The sequence below is a fragment of the Gopherus evgoodei genome, chromosome 1 (assembly GCF_007399415.2).
Source record: "Gopherus evgoodei ecotype Sinaloan lineage chromosome 1, rGopEvg1_v1.p, whole genome shotgun sequence".
Classification (NCBI taxonomy): domain Eukaryota; kingdom Metazoa; phylum Chordata; order Testudines; family Testudinidae; genus Gopherus; species Gopherus evgoodei.
The window spans coordinates 60,141,612-60,157,446 of record NC_044322.1 but is presented as its reverse complement, the minus strand read 5'-3'; the positions used below and the strand labels follow the sequence as shown (position 1 = coordinate 60,157,446).

The 15,835-nt window shown below is 44.7% G+C and overlaps 1 protein-coding gene across 1 annotated transcript in view; it reads right to left on the bottom strand.

Moving 5' to 3' along the window:
• The window catches only part of VWA8 (von Willebrand factor A domain containing 8), a 285,192-nt gene extending 272,320 nt beyond the window's left edge, over positions 1–12,872 (bottom strand). The window contains 2 exon segments of the mRNA XM_030565861.1: positions 10,066–10,133; positions 12,655–12,872. The gene's annotated coding sequence lies outside the window, so the exon portion shown is untranslated.
• Between the last annotated feature and the right edge of the window lie 2,963 nt (positions 12,873–15,835).

Sequence of the window (15,835 nt, the reverse complement as noted above, 5' to 3'; positions counted from 1 at the left end):
TCCCAGTTTAGGGTTTTCACCATTTGAACTTGTGTATGGTCACGAGGTTAAGGGGCCATTACAGTTGGTGAAGCAGCAATGGGAGGGGTTTACGCCTTCTCCAGGAACTAACATTCTGGACTTTGTAAGCAACCTACAAAGCACCCTCCGACACTCTTTAGCCCTTGCTAGAGAGAACCTAAAGGATGCTCAAGAAGAGCAAAAGGCCTGGTATGACAGACATGCCAGAGAACGTTCCTTCAAGGTAGGAGACCAGGTTATGGTCTTGAAGGCGCAACAGGCCCATAAGATGGAAGCATCATGGGAAGGGCCATTCACGGTCCAAGAGCGCCTGGGAGCTGTAAACTACCTCATAGCATTTCCCAATTCCTCACTAAAGCCTAAAGTGTACCATGTTAATTCTCTCAAGCCTTTCTATTCCAGAGACTTACAGGTTTGTCAGTTTACAGTCCAGGGAGATGATGCTGAGTGGCCTGACGGTGTCTACTACGACGGAAAAAAAGACGGTGGCGTGGAAGAGGTAAACCTCTCAACCACCCTGGAACGTCTGCAGCGGCAACAAATCAAGGAGCTGTGCACTAGCTTCGCCCCATTGTTCTCAGCCACCCCAGGACGGACTGAACGGGCATACCACTCCATTGATACAGGTAATGCTCACCCAATCAGAACCCCACCCTACCGGGTGTCTCCTCATGCCCAAGCTGCTATAGAACGGGAGATCCAGAACATGCTACAGATGGGTATAATCCGCCCATCTACCAGTGCATGGGCATCTCCAGTGGTTCTGGTACCCAAACCAGATGGGGAAATACGCTTTTGCGTGGACTACCGTAAGCTAAATGCTGTAACTCGTCCGGACAACTATCCGATGCCACGTACTGATGAGCTATTGGAAAAGTTGGGACGTGCCCAGTTCATCTCTACAATAGACTTAACCAAGGGGTACTGGCAAGTACCGCTAGATGAACCTGCCAAGGAGAGGTCAGCATTCGTCACCCATGCGGGGGTGTATGAATTCAATGTCCTTCCTTTCGGCCTTCGAAATGCACCCGCCACCTTCCAGAGGCTGGTAGATGGTCTACTAGCTGGACTGGGAGAATTCGCAGTTGCCTACCTCGATGATGTGGCCATTTTTTCAGACTCCTGGCCCGAACACCTACTACACCTGGAAAAGGTCTTTGAGCGCATCAGGCAGGCAGGACTAACTGTTAAGGCCAAAAAGTGTCAAATAGGCCAAAACAGAGTGACTTACCTGGGGCACCAGGTGGGTCGAGGAACCATAAACCCCCTACAGGCCAAGGTGGATGCTATCCAAAAGTGGCCTGTCCCAAGGTCAAAAAAACAGGTCCAATCCTTCTTAGGCTTGGCCGGATACTACAGGCGATTGGTACCACACTACAGCCAAATCGCTGCCCCATTGACCGACCTAACCAAAAAGACCCAGCCAAATGCCGTTAAGTGGACTAATGAGTGTCAAAAAGCCTTTACCCAGCTTAAGGCAACGCTCATGTCTGACCCTGTACTCAGGGCCCCGGACTTTGACAAGCCATTCCTAGTAACCACGGATGCATCTGAGCGTGGTATAGGAGCAGTACTCATGCAGGAAGCAACAGATCACAACTTCCATCCTGTCGTGTTTCTCAGCAAAAAACTGTCTGAGAGGGAAAGTCACTGGTCAGTCAGTGAAAAGGAATGCTATGCCATTGTGTACGCCCTGGAGAAGCTACGCCCATATGTTTGGGGACGGCGGTTCCAACTACAAACTGACCATGCTGCACTCAAGTGGCTTCATACTGCCAAGGGGAACAACAAGAAACTTCTTCGTTGGAGTTTAGCTCTCCAAGATTTTGATTTTGAAATTCAACACATCACAGGAGCTTCTAACAAAGTTGCTGATGCACTCTCCCGTGAGAGTTTCCCAGAATCCAGTAGTTAAAAAGTGTTCTTAAAGTGTAAAAGTCTGTTAGTTATATACTTAGTAGTATATGTAAAGGTGCATGTGTTGTAGTAATCTGTTTATTTTCAAGTTCTAGAAGGAAATTGCCGCCAGTGAGCTTCCCCACTGTCTGCAATTTGGGGGGCGTGTCATAAACAGATAGCTAAGGGTTAATGTCTCTTTCACCTGAAACACCTGACCAGAGAACCAATCAGGAAACTGGATTTTTTCAACTTTGGGTGAAGGGAAGTGTGTCTCTGAGTCTTTTGTCTGTCTGCCTGTTTCCTCTGAGCTGTGGAGAAGTAGTTCTATTTTCTAGTCTTCTGTTTCTAAGTGTAAGGACAAAGAGATCAGATAGTAAGTTCTATGGTTTCTTTTCTTTGGTATTTGCATGAATATAAGTGCTGAAGTGCTTTGATTTGTGTTCTTTTTGAATAAGGCTGTTTATTCAATATTCTTTTAAGCAATTGACCCTGTGTTGTATCATCTTAATACAGAGAGAACATTTGTATTTTTTCTTTCTTTTTTATATAAAGTTTTCTTTTAAGACCTGTTGGAGTTTTTCTTTACTTCAGGGAAATTAAGTCTGTACTCACCAGGGAATTGGTGGGAGGAAGAAATCAGGGGAAAGCTGTGTGTTGGATTGCTAGCCTGATTTTGCATTTCCTCTGGGTGAAGAGGAAAGTGCTTTTGTTCCAGGATTGGGAACGGAGAGGGGGACTCACTCTGCGTAGTTTCACAGAGCTTGTGTCTGTGTATCTCTCCAGGAGCACCTGGAGGGGGGAAGGGAATCAGGATTATTTCCCTTTGTTGTGAGACTCAAGGGATTTGGGTCTTGTGGTCCCCAGGGAAGGTTTTTCAGTGGGACCAGAGTGCCCCAAAACACTCTAATTTTTTGGGTGGTGGCAGCAGTACCAGGTCCAAGCTGGTAACTAAGCTTGGAGGTTTTCATGCTAACCCCCATATTTTGGACGCTAAGGTCCAGATCTGGGAATAAGGTTATAACAATTGTAGTCTTTAGTTACAATATATTCATGCTCGCAGGCCTATTCTATACACATCTGAAGGATAACTGTGGTCTTGGGAGTACCAGGAGTGTTTTGTTTTGTTTTTTTATTTACATGTTCCAGGAAAACAGTATCACAAGCCAAAGTTTGTTCCACTGCTTCCTTTTTTAGGGTTAACTGATTAAGTTAGCTCTATATCCACTGCATTAAACAGTCTGCAGAGTTGGTGGTTACTTGTTAGTAAATAAGGGTACCTACACTGAAATTCTACTAACGTTTCAAAAGTCTCCTGCCTTAGCAGCATTTCTTCAAGTGAGAACCAATACTCTTCTGGACAAAATATGTGGTGCCACATTTTCCTCTAAGGAAACTAGGGTGACCAGACAGCAAGTGTGAAAAATCAGGACGGGGGTGGGGAGTAATAGGAGCCTATATAAGAAAAAGACCCAAAAATCAGGACGGTCCCTATAAAATCAGGACATCTGGTCACTCTAAAGGAAACACAGTGCTGACTTTCAGCGTCTAACGTTTTCATAATACATAATGTAATTTCCAGTCAACAGTAGCTGTGTTAGAACCAGAGAAGTTCTGATGGGTTTTGTCTAAGGCTTGATTTTCTTCTGTGACCTGCTATGGGCTAATTATCTTCTTCACTATTTAAAGTCTACAATGTCAATAAAAACAATATATATTTGTATTTACCCTAGGATTGATTACAGAGCCAATGATAAAGCAAGCTGAGCTTCAAAACATCAAGTGTCTTCTCTTGGAGAACTAACAAGTACTGTTATACTCCTTTTTCTCCCCCTTTCTGAGCATATTATTTCTGCATTGGAATCTTCCCTGGACACCTACTAATCATTTATGGGATTAAAGAAACCAGCATAAAGTAGAACTTTTTATAATTTGAAAGCATTATACATCTTGGCAATTTGTGAAAATAGTGTGCACCGTTAGTATGGAATGACTGCCGGTGCTCAATTGTACACCTCTTGTGATAAATCAGTTTAAATATTTTTAACACTTGGATAAATAAACTCTGTACTTATTGTGTATACCTTAGTTTTGCTCTGTATTCGTAATGTGTTGTGTAAATTGGCTACAAGAGATTTTTATCACAAATATTCATTCCTACCAAAAAATGAGTGGCCTTCAGCTGTGTTCTCTGAGGCCCCCAATTGAGAGGGAATTCTCTGAATCTTAGGGATGTGGAGGGAGTATATGCCAGCTGCTTTATTTTTCCAGTAAAAACATGAATTTAATGGCCAAAAATTTTCTGGCTCAAAGAAGATGATACCCTGGGCTGAACACTTAAGAATTGTCCTGTTCACCATTTAGGTAGTTGGCACTTTCCACTAATGTGCTTTATCAGTGCTAAGCTGTCCAGACTTGTCAGTACTGTAATATGAAAATTAACTTAGTGTTTCAATACCAAAATAAGGTTTTCAAAGTACAGTTTGTTCAAAGTGGAATATCCAAGCTGTCAACCTATTTTTAAATGAGCTTAAACATCAAGCATAACGGATCATTAGTATATTTTTAGTGACACAATAAAAGAAAATAAACCATGTCTGAAAATCAAAGAAACTTATTAAAAAGAACTTGCTTTTATTGAAAACTAGTTGAAACACCCTTCAAAATTCACCCTGGCAATTCCTATGTGACTTTTAAAAAGAGTCCTTGTAGAGTGCTTGAATTAGCTAAACAAGTTTAACTTCAGGACAACAAGGTTTATGTATTAACCCAAAAAATATTTGCAAAACAAACAAACAAACAACCGTGGCTATAATTATTTACTAAATATCAGAAGTTAAATTTAAAACAATTACCAGATTTTGAATCTCACAGCCCGTACTGAATTTTACTCAAACAGAATGGCCAAGAAACCATGTTTATTAAGCGTTAATAGCCTGTTGAGCTGTGCATGGCTATGTCTACACTGCACACCCTACAGCTGTGCCCTGAAAGGTATGCAGTGTAGCTGCTCTTTGTCGGCAGGAGAGGTCTCCTGCTGACAAAATAAAATCACCCCCAATGAGGGGTGGTAGCTTTGTCGGCAGGAGAACATCTCCCACCAACAAAGCACTGTCCACAGCAGTGCTTTTCCTCAGTAAAACTTTTGTTGGTTGGGGTGTGTTTTTTCACACCCTTGACCAACAAAAGTTTTCTGGACGAAAGAGCAGTGTAAACATAGCCTGTCTTATGTCCTAATCCTCCAAAAGGCATATAAAAACAGAGTGGCACTTTGTAGCTTGCATGGTCTGAGCTCACTGTACACACAAGCATCCCTGCAATTTTCACCACAAGCTCCCTGTGTGCCACCCTCCTCATGTATTTCAGAGACTCCCTGCAATTCCCCTACTCCCATCCTCATGCCAAAGGCTCTGTACGCACCCAAAAAAATTCTCCCTTTCACCATATGCCAGGAACTCACAGTATTCCCCATTTCCCTTGTGACTGCTCTTCTTAGCCTGCTTACATCTAGAGGGTTGCCAACATCCTTGTACACACAAAGGGGTCCTTGCTGCCCTCCATTTCCCCTCTAATTTGGAATTCATAAAATTATTTATTTTCTCTCTGTCTGGGATATAAGTCATTCAGGCTGTCAACATTTTCAATACTTTTAGAATGATGGGCAGAGCTGAGATGGGGTGTATTGTTACACTGGAAGGTGTTAAAAGAAAAAGTTGATGGCAGCCATTTTTTTTAAACTCCCTAGACAACAACAGATATGGTTAAAGCTGAGGGTGTGCTAACCAAATGCCAAGAGCTCTGTCTCCCTCCCACCCATTTCTGGTTTTCACCAAAAATCAATAGGATTTTTCCCATTTTTGTGTAGAACATATCCTGCAATTTTGGAATTGATCAGCTGTGGTGTTCAAGACTTATGCCCAGACACACAAGCAGAGAAATGCTATCAAATTGAGTGTAGGCCTCACTTCGCTCAGCCAACTAAAAGGCTGCACACTTCATTACTCATAAGTTCAGCCAACAAAGTAAATAAAATTCTTTTTAAATTTTCATCACCACCACTTCACTGAAGAAAAGTAACAGACTGTTATACTCTACTGGCTTGGAACATGCAACCTGAATATAAAAATTCTCAAATTCTTGGACTTTATTCAAGAAATCAAATAATAATCAGAATATAAGAACAGCTGTACTGAGTCAGACCAAGGGTCCATCTAGCCCGATATCCTGTCTACCGACAGTGACCAATGCAAGGTGCCCCAGAGAGAGTGAACCTAACAGGTAATGCTCAAGTGATCTCTCTCCCGACATCCATCCCCACCCTCCGACAAACAGAGGCTAGGGACACCATTCCTTACCCATCCTGGCTAATAGCCATTAATGGACTTAACCTCCATGAATTTATCCAGTTCTCTTTTAAACGCTGTTATAGTCCTAGCCTTCACAACCTCCTCAGATAAGGAGTTCCACAAGTTGACTATGCGCTGCATGAAGAAGAACTTCCTTTTATTTGTTTTAAACCTGCTGCCCGTTAATTTCATTTGGTGGCCCCTAGTTCTTGTATTATAGGAAAAAGTAAATAACTTTTCCTTATCTACTTTCTCCACATCACTCATGATTTTATACACTTCTATCATATCCCCCCCTTAGTCTCCTCTTCTCCAAGCTGAAAAGTCCTAGCCTCTTTAATCTCTCCTCATGGACCTGTTCCAAACCCCTAATCATTTTAGCTGCCCTTCTCTGAACCTTTTCTAGTGCCAGAATATCTTTTTTGAGATGAGGAGACCACATCTGTACGCAGTATTCAAGATGTAGGTGTAACATCGATTTATATAAGGGCAATAAGATATTCTCCATCTTATTCTGGATCCCCTTTTTAAAGATTCCTAACATCCTGTTTGCTTTTTGACTGCCTCTGCACTCTGTGTGGGCATCTTCAGAGAACTATCCACGATGACTCCAGATCTTTTTCCTGATTTGTTGTAGCTAAATTAGCCCCCATCATACTTATGTATAGTTAGGGTTATTTCTTCCAATGTGCATTACTTTACATTTATCCACATTAAATTTCATTTGCCATTTTGCTGCCCAATCACTTAGTTTTGTGAGATCTTTTTGAAGTTCTTCACAGTCTGCTTTTGTGTTAACTATCTTGAGCAGTTTAGTATTGTCCGCAAACTGTTTTGTTTGGTTTTTTTTTTTACCCCTTTCTCCAGATCATTTATGAATAAATTGATTAGGATTGGTCCTAGGACAGACACTTGGGGAACACCACTAGTTACCCCTCTCCATTCTGAAAATTTACATTTCTATCCTTTGTTCCCTGTCTTTTAACCAGTTCTCAAGCCATGAAAGGACCTTCCCCTTTTATCCCATGAAAGCTTACTTTACATAAGAGCCTTTGGTGAGGGACCTTGTCAAAGGCTTTCTGGAAATCTAAGTACACTATGTCCACTGGATCCCCCTTGTCCACATGTTTGTTGATCCCTTCAAAGAACTCTAATAGATTAGTAAGACATGATTTCTCTTTACAGAAACCATGTTGACTATTGCTCAACAAGCACCAAAGAATCCTGTGGCACCTTATAGACTAACAGACGTTTTGGAGCATGAGCTTTCGTGGGTGAATACCCACTTCCTCAGATGCATCGGAGGAAGTGGGTATTCACCCACGAAAGCTCATGCTCCAAAACATCTGTTAGTCTATAAGGTGCCACAGGATTCTTTGCTGCTTTTACAGATCCAGACTAACACGGCTACCCCTCTGATATTTGATATTGCTCAACAGTTTATGTTTTTCTATGTGTCTGACAATTTTATTCTTTACTATTGTTTCAACTAATTTGTTCAGTACTGACATTAGACTTACTGGTCTGTAACTGCCGGGATCACCTCTAAAGCCCTTTTAAAATATTGGCATTACATTAGCTATCTTCCAGTCATTGGATACAGAAGCCGATTTAAAGGACAGATTACAAACCCTTGTTAACAGTTCCGCAACTTCACATCTGAGTTCTTTCAGAACTCTTGAGTGAATGCCATCTGGTCCCAGTGGACTTGTTAACGTTAAGTTTATTAATTAATTCCAAAACCTCCTCTAGTGACACTTCAATCTGTGACAGTTCCTCAGATTTGTCACCTACAAAAGCCGGCTCAGGTTTGGGAATCTCCCTAACATCCTCAGCCGTGAAGGCTGAAGCAAAAAATTTGTTTAGTTTCTCCACAATGACTTTATCATCTTTAAGTGCTCCTTTTGTATCTCGATCATCCAGGGGCCCCACTAGTTGTTTAGCAGACTTCCTGCTTCTGATGTACTTGAAAACATTTTGTTATTATCTTTTGAGTTTTTGGCTAGCTGTTCTTCAAACGCCTCTCTGGCTTTTCTTATTACATTTTTTACACTTAATCTGGCAGTGTTTATGCACCTTTCTATTTACCTCACTAGGATTTGACTTCCACTTTTTAAAAGATGACTTTTTATCTCTCACTGCTTCTTTTACATGGTTGTTAAGCCACGGTCGCTCTTTTTTAGTTCTTTTACTGTGTTTCTTAATTTGCGGTATACATTTAAGTTGGGCCTCTATTATGGTGTCTTTAAAAAAGCATCCATGCAGCTTGCAGGGATTTCACTTTAGTCACTGTACCTTTTAATTTCTGTTTAACTAATCCCCTCATTTTTGCATACTTCCCCTTTTTGAAATTAAATGCCACAGTATTGGGCTGTTCAGATGTTCTTCTCACCACAGGGATGTTAAATGTTATTGTATCATGGTCACTATTTCCAAGTGGTCCTATTATAGTTACCTCTTGGACCAGATCCTGTGCTCCACTCAGGACTAAATCGAGAATTGCCTTTCCCATTTTGGGTTCCCATACCAGCTGCTCCAAGAAGCAGTCATTTAAAGTATCGAGAAATTTTGTCTCTGCATTTCATCCTGAGGTGACATGTTCCCAGTCAATATGGGGATAACTGAAATCCTCCACTATTATTGAGTTCTTTATTTTGATAGCCTCTCTAATTTCCCTCAGCATTTTATCATCACTATCGCTATCCTGGTCAGGTGGTCGATAATAGATTCCTAATGTTATGTTCTTATTAGACTATGAAATTACTATCCATAGAGATTCTATGGAACATGTAAATTCACTTGAGATTTTTACTTCATTTGATTCTACATTTTCTTTCACATATAAAGCCACTCCCCCCCGCCCCAGCATGACCTGTTCTGTCCTTCCAATATATTTTGTACCCCGGAATGATTGTGTCCCATTGATTGTCCTCAGTCCACTAGGTTTCTGTGATGCCTATTATATCCTTTATCGCAAGGATATTTCACCCATCTTATTTACTTCTAGCATCTGTGTACAAGCACTTTAAAAACTTGTCACTGTTTATCTGTCTGCACTTTTCTGATGCGTCTGATTTTTTATGTGAATGTTTCTCGTCTGATCTGGCCCTTACATTATCCTCTTCCATCCTCTGCTCCTGACTATAACCTAGAGAATCTCTATCAATAGACTCTCCTCTAAGAGAAGTCTCTGTCCGATCCACATGCTCCTCTGCAGCAGTCGGCTTTCCTCCATCTCCTACTTTAAACACGGCTCTTCAACCTTTCTTATGTTAAGTTTAATGTTAACTAGGATCTCCCATTTGAGCTGCACAAGTGCAAATCTCTCACAAGTGTTTCCATGAAGCTTTAGTAACCCCTTTTCTCTTCCCTTAATTCTATGACTTCCCCACCCCCCTCTTCATAACTCTCTGGCACTGGCTGCCTTCATCTGTTCTTACACAGCTCTTCATAGAGTGCCAGGAGGCCTCTACTCCCTATTGCAAAGAATGTTAGGGGGAGGTGGGTGCCCTCCCTTCACATTTTACAAAACAGTGACCGGCAACCGTTCCATCCCACTACTGAGGAGCTACCGCCACATCAGTATCTGGGATGTCTCTCAGCTTCAGGCAATCAGGGAGCCAGACTGACTGTTGCTTACCAAGCTGGCTGCAGCTTCCAGCCCTTCCCAAAAATCTCTTTCTGCATAGGAGAAGAGAGGAAACATTATATCAAGAAGCCTCCTAGTGGGGGCCGCCCCCTGAAAGCTGGAGGAAAAGGTAACAAAAGTACCCATTGTTGCAAAAGAGGAGGAGCAGTTTACCTGACTGCACACCCAAAGTTGTCAAAGGTATAGGAGACTTGGGTCCTGCGAGAGGATGTGAAGAGGACCTGAGGAGAATGGGCAGTAGTAAATAGTATTCCTAATATCCAGACCTCACAATTCATAGAAACATAGGAATTGCCTTACTGAATGAGTAATCCATCTAGTCCAGTAGCCGGTCTCTGACAGTGGTTTCAGAGGACGTGCAAACCCTGAGGCACAAGGCTTACTATTCCTTCCAACATTATCATCATTAATTTTGATAACAAAAACGAAGTTATCTATAGACATACCCCATCTCTTTTTGAATTTCTCTCAATTCTTGCCCTCAATGTCATCCTGTGGCACAGAGTTTTGTAATCTAATTGTGCATTGGGTTAAACAGTTTCACAGTCTAATTATGCAAGGTGAGAAAAAGTACCTCCTTTTATCAGTTTTGATTTTTCCACCTTTTAATTTAATTGAATGCATTCTTGTTCTTGAGTTATAAGATGAGAGAACGAAAGCTCCTGATCTACCTTCCTTATACTATTACTTACATAACTTTTATCACACCCCCTCTTATGCATCTTCCTTCTAAGGTAAAAAATTCCAATCTTTTCAATCTCACTTTTATACATTTTTTCGTATTCAAACATCCTCTGAATATTATACTACCTCATTATATTCATTCCTCAAACTAGCTCTTTCCTTGATTAACTCAAACCTGTTTGAGTGTTTGACTGATTGTCTCATTATCTGGCAGCAAATCTGAGTAATAGTGCTGTAAGTAAGAATTAAAACAAGTACATAAATTTAAGAGACCATTAGGACTTCTCAAAAGGATTCTAGCTTCATAATTCATACTTGCTCATTATTCATTCTATATTTAGGAATTGTGATTCCTTTGGCACACACCCAGAAAAATGTCACCTACTGTTGGTGTATGTCATTGTTTTAAGAGCCAATTCTAATTTGTGCAAGGCTGTCACATGTCTTGAACATCATTACAAGATACTCTGGGATTGTTCAAGGAACAGGATCCAACTCATCCCAATATATGCAGAACTAAGGTCAATTGTATGTCCTAATAATGCTGCTTAAGGGAACATATACAGGTCCTGAGACCATTTTTTACACCTGTAAAATTGCCTCAAGGTAGGAGGAGTATATTCTACAGACAAATCCAATCCTGCAAATAGATCAATATCATCGGACCCCTGAATTTAGCAGGGTTCTGCCTTCATAAAGTGGCAACCCTATGCAATGTAACAATACAAGTAGCATTATTCTGTCGCAGAGGAGTGGTTCTCAAACTATAGACTGCAGAGCTCTTCCTGATGATCCACAAAATGAAGCATTTTGAAACACAAGCAATGGACAGACAAGGCAAGTCTTTTGGAGCCTTTTCTCTCGTGAGGTGCTTCTCAGAATGGAAAAATTGGTGAATTGTTGCCCTAAAATGTGTCAGCATCCCCCAACTTCACTACAAAGCCCATACACCCAGTGGAGTTTAGATGGAAAGGAGCAGGGAACTGTCCTGCTCCTATTCCCCAGTTACTTTTGTTTTGACTTTCCAGACAAGAAAAAGAGATACAAGACCCTGAGAAAACTTTTAAAGTAAAATCCACTAAAACACAATCCAACGCACCTAGCATGAGATGGAAGATACCACTAGTGTTTGAGGAGGCGAGGAGATTAAGAATAGAGGAGGTTAAAAACATGGAGCCGGTGAATCTGGGGATGAGGGAGGGAATTAGAACTGGATCTGGACAGGTGAGATTGGGTTTTGGGAGCAGTAGGGTCTGGTGCAGATTACATTTGGGGGCCTGGATTTGGGGGTAATGGGGATTGATAGTGAGGTGTGAAGGCGGCATTAGAGGCTGATGGTGGCTGGATATAGGGTAGTGAGGGGCTAATGGTGAATGTTGGGGGGACTAGAATTTGGGTTTATGGTTGAGCTGGGATTTTGGGGGCTGATGGTAGAATTTGGGGTCAGTGGGAGCAAATGGGAGCATGGATGGGACTGGAGTTTGGGGACAGTGAAAGGTGATGGTGATTGGATTTGGGAGCCGTAGGGGATGGAAGGGGATGGAATTTGGGGGCAGTGGGGACTGATGGTGGGGTGTGGAGTAATGGAGTTTAGGGACAGTGGGGGCTAATGGTGGTTGGCTTTGCAGGCAGTGGGGGCTGACAGGGGATGGAAAGGGCTGGAGTTTGGGGGCAGTGGGGACTGATGGTAGGGTGCAGAGCAATGGAGTTTTGGGGTGGAGAGAGCTGATGGTGGTTGGCTTTGCAGGCAGTGGGGGCTGATAGGAGATGGAAGAGGCTGGAGTTTGGGGACAGTGAAAGCTGATGGTAATTGGATTTGGGGGCAGTAGTGGTTGATATGAGACGGAAGGGGCTGGAATTTGGGGGCAGTGGGGAGTGGAGGGGGCTGGAATTTGGAGACGGTGGGGCTGATGGATCGGGGGCATGGAGGGAGCTGGAGTTTGGGGACACTGGGAGGCTGGAGTTTGGGGGCCGTGGAGGCTGACCGGGGTGCAGAAGGGGCTGGTGTTTGGGGGCGGAGTCACAGCCCCATTAACCCGTGGGGGAGGGGGGAGTTACCTGCGGCGGCTCCTGGGCCGTGCAGCGCCCTGACCTCCGGCTGCAGCTGCCTCTCCGCAGCCAGGCGGCCCCGCGCCACCTGCTGCAGAATGAGCCGGACTCTCCGCGCTGCGGGGCCGCCGCCGAAGCACAGAAGCCGGGACTGCATGGGGAGGCCGGGCCGGAGACGCGCACCGGGCAGGCGGGGACTGGGGAAGCGGCAGGCCGGGGGAAGGGAAACGCCGAGGCACAAAGTCCGACCGGAAACCGGTGCCGCCCGAGCTCGGTGGGAGCCGCCCCGGCGGGTGGTTGTGGCCGCGTTTGCCCCGGGTCCCAGCGCTTTGCCGCCAGCTTCCAGGGGAGCAGGCCCGGGCCCCGGGAGGCAGGGACCGAGTGAACCTGCCCCAAGCGGGTCCGTCTCCCCTGCCCTGGGGGGGGAGAGGTTGCAGGGGGATGGGCACTGGGGGATTTTGCTCTGTGGGTGCCACGGAGAGGGCGCGGGTGGCCCTCTGGGTGTGTCAGCGCCAGGATCAGCCTTCAAGCACCCGTCAGTGAAATGCACAGTTCAGCTGCACTGTAGCCACGACGAGTATCTGCCCTGCACTGGTTCCTGGGCTGAAATGCTGGGTTGTGAATTGGAGCTACTGACAGTTCCTGCTCTCTGTGCCTTCTGGAGTCACAGTACACGACTTGGGCGGGGGCTAGCGTTTGCTTTTCTGTATCAGTACAAGTGTATATGTGTAGTAGCGATATGTGTCCCGCTCTACTTCTATTCAAACCGCAAGAAGAAAGTTTTGAGTGATGTTCCACTAGCAGGAAAAGGGATGCAGTGCAGTGTTGGGATCCAATGACAGCTAGGAAGGAGGGGATGTTCTGGAGAAGGCTTAGTGAGAGCAATGCATGTCTCTGAGGCGCTTATAGAAACAGGGACCCCAGAAAGTGAGGTAAGATTAATAGGAACCAGAGTAAAATGTATATGGGGACAACATGTCAAAGAAGGGAACAAAAATACTCCTGAGGGAATTCTACACCAAAAAAAAATTAAAATTCTGCACATATTTTAAAATTCTGCAAATTTTATTTTGTCAATAAATAAATTTGGAGGCTCCAGCAGGGCAGTAAATAGCACAGGCCACTGGCTGCATGAAAGTGGGAGATCATCCTGCAGCCCCCCTCGCACAGGGGCTCAGGGGATTCCAGGTGCCGGGTCATGAACTCAGCGGTGAGGCTGCACGTGACCCTGACACCGTGCAAGGGCCAGGCTTGCCCCCAAAACACTTCTGGGGTTGGGCCCTGCCCCTCCATGCCAGGTACAGCAGGTGTGGACAGGCAGGCTCATCCTAGCTTAGGAGGAGCTTTGTGTGGGGAGATGGTTCTGTGTGGGGCAATCTGGGCAACTCAGTGGAGGAGTGGGTGCAGGGGGGAGCTGGATGCACAGGGGTTGATTTGCGGGGGTTCCAGGTGCAGAGGCAATGGGACTCTGCAGGGGATCCAGGGGAAGGTGGTTGAGGTTAACAGAGGGAACTGGGAATGGGGAGCACAGTGGTCAGGGATCTGGGTGTTGAGGGGAGTGAGTGCTTGCTGGGGTGGGTTTCAGGGTGCAGCTGGTTGGGGCTCAGTGGGGATGGTGTCTGGGTGTGGGGAGGCTCTGGATGCAACAGGGCTTGTTGGGGGGTTCCAGGTGCAGGGACAATGTGACTGCAAGGGCGGTTCAGGTGAAGGTGGTTGGGACTTACGAGGTGTCAGTGCGGAGGGATGGATCTAGGTGTAGGGGGTTGTCCAGGTGTAATGAACGTGGGGCTCATTGGGGTGGGAGTTTGAGTGCAGGGGGTTCAGCATTTGGGTGTGGTGGGGGGCTCAGTGGTGAGGCTCCGGGTGCAGGGAGTTGAGCTCTGCAAGGTGGGGTTTGGGTGTGGGTGTCTCAGGGAGGGGTTCTGGGTGCAGGGGGTGAGGCTTAGCAGGGGAGGCTGGGTATGGGGGATCCATAACCAGGGGTTGGGCAGCCAGGGGGCAGTTCTTAGTACAGTGACTCCTCCCTCCACAGCTGAGGAGCAATGGGGACAAGAAGCAGGGGGAGGAGGAGGGAGATGCAGAGCTTCCTGCAGCCAGGGGAGGTTTTTGAGAGTGGGTCTGACCCAGCCACTCCTTTGCCAGGGAAGAACAAATCCTATCCTCCCCAGCCCATCTGGGACTAGCAGCTGAGCCTGGCTCAGGGTAGAAACCACCGGCCAGGACATCAGCAGCCCCTCCTGCACACGGTGATTTACCTTTCCACCAGCTATTCCAAAAGCCCAAATGCACCCGTGCTGCTGGGGAGGGGCATATGACCATTCTTGCAGATTCCCTTTGCTTCCCCATCAGAAAGTCATTGAGGCCCAAATGAATAAGGCCAGGAATGACTAATTTATGAGGAAAGAGATAAAATAACTATATATGAAAATATCTAGTTTGGTTCTTACAGGGACACATTTCCATAGTAGTCAATCACAGCCCAGCAGGTAAGATGTGATTGGCTGGCTGCTGCTTCTAGGGTCCAGAAGGGGTGGGGCTGGGATAAGGGAGGAAGCACTTCCCCCATCTTAACTCAAGAGTTCTGACCTCATCCTGGGCCTCACTCTCACTATACCTTTTTGGTTGAGTCAGTGAAGATAGCTATTGGGATTTTAAACACTAAAATTAAGGTGGGGTTGTTTTCTAGTACAAGTGAACCTGAGACAGCCCATCATTGGAGATATTTAAAATATACTAGAAATTAAACTATAAGGAACACCCAGTGAGATGATGCCTAAAAGATTTTTTCCATTTTTAATTTCTATTATTCCATGAGATCCTTCTGAAGGAAGAGTGTTATATAAATTAAGTTATCTTTCCTGCAAAGTCAAAAAAAAATTGTAGCTCTACTGTTGCTTCAGGCTCAGGGATGTTAGCCTCATTTTACCTCTCTGTAACCTAGCACTCCCCCATCCCCTCTTTCCGCTCTATTCTCTTCCCCTAGATAAAAGCCCTCAGTGACCTAATTTATTTTATGAACAAGAGTTTCTAGGTCATTGGATTAGTTTTTCTTTTCTGCTTTCTTGTATCTTAACATGCATGTCTCACTCTTCTGCCTTCCTGTATCTATGTATTATTCCTTTCTTTAGTTTGTGAGGATAGTTCGTCTAGTTATGGAGCAAAAAGGCAAACCTTGAACCACTTCCACTTT